We start from the raw sequence: 4,760 nt of genomic DNA on the forward strand, positions 1-4,760 counted from the left end.
TTTGAGAGGAGAGGTTGGATGGATATTGGGCTGCTCTGGATTATTCCTGTGCCTGGATTTCTGAATGCTCCTGCTTTTTGCTGTTTTATATCAGACTCTAGGAAACCAGACAGCTTTGAGAAAGTGTCTCTCTCTCATTTTCTCTCCCTCCACCCACTTCTTGTTCTACCCTTGCTTTTTGCTTCCATGTACATTCTTGCCCTTTCCCCCATTACTAACTTGTTTCAAAAATCTGTTCTCTTATTCTCAACAGCATGATGACTTGCTGGAAGGCCTGCCCCGGGGACTGCCATAAAACCAGAATTATGATGCCACATCTAAGGCTAACTGCTGAGATCACTTTTCTAGTTGGAGAGCAACTTTTTTTTAGATGGTTCAACCCATAAAGAACTCTGGATATTAACAGAATCACAAAAGCGTTGCTTTGTTTTCCTTTTTATAAATCAGAACAAACAGGATGAGCCTCCCAAGTAAGACATTTTGTTTCTGGGGGTGCTGTCTTTCTAAGAAAAGGTGAGAAAGTATCACTTCTTTATGGAGTTGTACTCTCTTTTTTCCTCTACCCCGAACCCCACTGGAAGTGATGCTGCTGAGTGAAAATGGTGAGTCTGTGAACAAGGTCAGACAAACCAGCGAAGGATGAAAAACAATGGATTGACCTTTATAAATATACAGTATTAGATTTGAAAGGGCTTGAACTTGGAAGCCATAGCAGAGAGTAAAGGCGTTGAATAATAATACTACCCACTGGAGCAACTCCATATAGGCAAGCTATTTCTCATTGATATCTGACCTTGGAAAATGTCCTCCCAGGAGCCACAGAGTGAGGGGGCAGGGAAAAGAAACTCTGTTGGCATTAATATTTTGGAGCGCAATTGAGCAATATCTAGCAAAATCTTCAAAAACACACATCCACTTTGACCCAGTGTTTTCTTCTAGGACTTTGTCCTCAGAAAGCACAAAGGAAGTGCCAAGGTATGTAGGTAAGGGGTTTTCTCAGAACCCTGTTTGAGATACTGAAGAACAAAAAAAAAAACAATCTAAGTGTCCAATAATAGGAGTCTGGTTAAATTAACACAGTATATCATACAATGGAACACCATGAAACTCTTAAAGAAGGAATTATATTTGGTGATATATTCATAGGATATTGCTGAGTAAAGGGTGGGAGTCAGGAGTGATGTGAATGTAAATTAGACCCACATCTTGCCCTCATAAGGTTTATACTCTCAAAGCGGATGGAAAACAAAGAATCTTGAAAAACTTTTGAAAGTAAAGAGAATTAGACCATGGTTGGTTATTTTGTTTGGCTTCCACAGCACTCCTTGTTGTTTTATACAAGTTTCAAATTACTCAGCCTCAAGCAGAGCAGGAAGAAAATAAAGAAGACTACATTCAGTTGGGAACATATCACTGAATAATCGAGAGTTCATTACAACTCTTAGTACATCAAAATCCAATTAATTCATTAACTCTGCACTTGCGTTTTCATTCTTTTCCCCCTGGCTGCCAGTCTTTTACCCTATGACGTGGTTTATTAGCAACCCCCAAACAGGGTGAGTAGGGGAAATAAAAAGGAGATAAAATCCAAATGAATCAATTTCGCTACTTGTTAACCGCGATGGCCTAGTACATGGTGAAGGCAGGGAGGAAGGCTAACAACACAGTGTTTGGGTGGCTCCAATCAGGCCCTGGCTGACAGCACAGCATGTCTAGCACTCGTTTCACCCTTGCAATGGCTGTTGCATGGATGCTAAACAAGGGAATCTGCTTCTAGTCCTTGGAGCTGAAGGCCTGACACCAAATGCTTCAGATTTCCCAGGATTTCCAGTAACAAGGAGAAGTTAGCCAAAAGGGGAGCTTCCTCTTCTGGGTCTCCACTACCAAGTTCTCTTCCAAAATGTGACTCCTGGCTACTATAGTGGCACAGCAATAACACAACACTCCTCCATGCTGAAGCCACATGGAAAGGTTCCAGGTGTGTGTGTCCTGAGGTCTGCCTGTACACACTGGGTCCACACACAGAGGGATTGCAGCATGAAGACCCTATTAGGGGTTCTCCTCTGTCTCTGAAGAAATAAATAAATAAAAGACAAAGTGACTTCTACTGTCCCAGTGAGGTCTTTGAGTGCTATTAATTAAGAAGCCATGTGCATGGCAGATGTAAGACAACAGTGAGTGAGGCATGCTCATGTTCCAATCTCCCAGATTCAATCAACACCATAGCCACTGTCTACCCCATCCTGCCACCATCTTTTACTCACTTGAATAATAAAGATCTACATTTCTTCCACCACAAGAAGAAAACAAATCTGATAACTTAGGCCCTGAACAGCTATTTTTCAAAGTGTTCTTTGGGGAATAGAAATAGAAATAGAATGCATGAAATCATGTTTACAGCTACTGCCCCTATTGAAACAGGGCATCTTTTCTGTCATCAGCCCCCAGGGTCTTCTATTCTCCACAAAACCATTACTTAATTTTCTGTCCTGTTTCTCTCAGCCAAAGTTGCATTCTTTTATGCTCCCACAAGGTTTGTAAGATGCCTACAGACATTGGCCTCTTATTATTCTTCCTATCAAGCAATAGCATGAAAAATTTAACCTCAGATCTCCCCTAAATGACTTGTATAGGTAACTACATTTATTTATATTTAGAACCATATTTAAGTATAAATTTCCTGAGAGGAAGGAGGAACCTGGGGTGTGTGCCTTGGAGAAGGAGTTGTGTCCTAGGCTGACATTTTCAGGGCACCAGGAGCCAAGTGGGCAGCTGAGAGCTGCACTGCTGGCTGATGGGCTCAGATGTGTACAATGATGTTCCCACGTAGACTGAAACACCTGAGCACTTGCCTCTCCACCCAGGAGCTCTTCCAATAATTTACTTACAGGGAACAACCATGTGCCATCTCTCTGAGTGGTCTAATCATGTACCTATATAAAAATACCTCAAAGCCACAGCAAGGAGGAAACAATGGTTGCACCACCCATGGTACTGATACAGGTGTGGGAAACACATCTCTGTTGTGATGTCCATACCATATGAAAGGAGGAAGAAGGGCTAGGGCCACAGGAGCCTAGGACCTAAGCTCATTTGCCTCTGCTATAAAACAGCAATGGGAGATGGTTCTTGGTGCAGTAGTAATACACTGCTCAAGTGAGAGAAGCTAGAGTCCATATGATGGCTGAGATCTGAATTCTTGGCCTGGTTGGCCTGAAACATGTCTAGCATCCATGTGAGTGGCCAAGATTTGATGAGCTGGAGAGCTGGAGAAAGGAATTGTGACATGATTAAACCTATGGAGGGTGCTCCTCTCTCTTCCCTCTTTCTCACTCTCACATGCATATGTATATATTTTATCATAAATAAAGGAAAAAAAGTTTTGTTTTGTTTTGTTTTTAAAGGCAATAAAACAAGGGGATTTCTAAGGTCCTTCTCAGCCAATGATTCTAGAAATCTTTGATACTTCTCTGTAAATGAAGTATGGATTTTTATTAGGGGCTTCTTCCAGTCTCATAATTCCTATGGTATGGCTAAAAGTATTGTGAAGAGAAAATGTGACTGGAGAAATTAATGATTGAAATACAGTTTGGTGGGGGCAGTAGGTGGAGTGGTGGGCTCTGGATTCCCACATGGCTGACTACAGTTCGAGTCTCGGATCTGTTGGCTTGCTCTCTTACTTTCACTCTCTGTTTCTTTCTGTCTCTCTCTGATGAATGTGTGTACCCTATGGAAAATTAAAAATAATAAGAATAATAAATACAATTAAATAAATACTTCTTTTTAAAAATCTAGTTTGGATATTCCTTTATTTCAATGTTCCTGTTGCCCTATGCCCCCAAACCAGGGAAAATAACAAGTTAGCATGAATATATGCAATAACATGCCCCAAAATGTTCAAGTTTCTTGTGTGAACTTACTTTCATATACTAAAAATTCTCACATCCTACAGCCCTTGTATCCTCTCAAGGCTAAGCTCACTGTGGTCCTGGAGCAGAGTCCCACCCAAGTCCATCTGTGGTCCCACTCTCGGCACCTTCTCCAGAATTACTTTGTCTTTTCACTTACTGTTGCCCTTATTTAGTGAATATTTATTTAGCCATCTGAAGTCTGATGATGAAGCATTGCTGTTCCTCTTTTCAAACAAACAAGCCTGACCTCTGGGTTTTCTTTTCCTTGTTAATAGCTACTTTCTAGCTGTTCTCTATAATTGTTTAAAGAGCTTTGGGTTCATGGAACAAGCCTGGTGGTGGGCATTGCTCAGCAATCAATTTGTCCTCTTCATAGCTTCATCCTATCCCACAGAGATGATCCTTTGCACTGCAAAAAGTGCTCAGGTTTGAAATGGTCTCTTTCTCTTCCCATCCCTCAGCCTCCTTTATACCCTTTATGTCTGCCTGTTTGTGCTACTTGCCATGCTCTCCTTCCCCTTGTCCCTTCTGCTTTGATTTCACTCTCTGAGTATCTGGAGCCTGTTATCTGGTGTATCCAGTCCTCTGCTTCTCAGCCAGCTCTGGATCATGGCTGAGTCCCTGTAAGTTAGTCCATTTCTGTTCACAGTCTCTACTGAGAGGCACAATGTAGAGAAGAGCAATGAGCAGGGGCTGAAGTTCACAGGGACACTCTTCTTGGGAACTTAAGACTCTTAAAGGAAGCCAGAAAGGCTTCTGGTAGATGAAATGGAGGGAGAGCAATTTCAGGCCTTGTCAAGAAGAAAGTGCTTGCCTTCGTTTTGATGCTGAGACTTAGTAAAAGTTCCT

The sequence above is a fragment of the Tupaia chinensis genome, unplaced genomic scaffold (genome assembly GCF_000334495.1).
Source record: "Tupaia chinensis unplaced genomic scaffold, TupChi_1.0 Scaffold000710_1, whole genome shotgun sequence".
NCBI classification, from domain to species: Eukaryota; Metazoa; Chordata; class Mammalia; order Scandentia; family Tupaiidae; genus Tupaia; species Tupaia belangeri.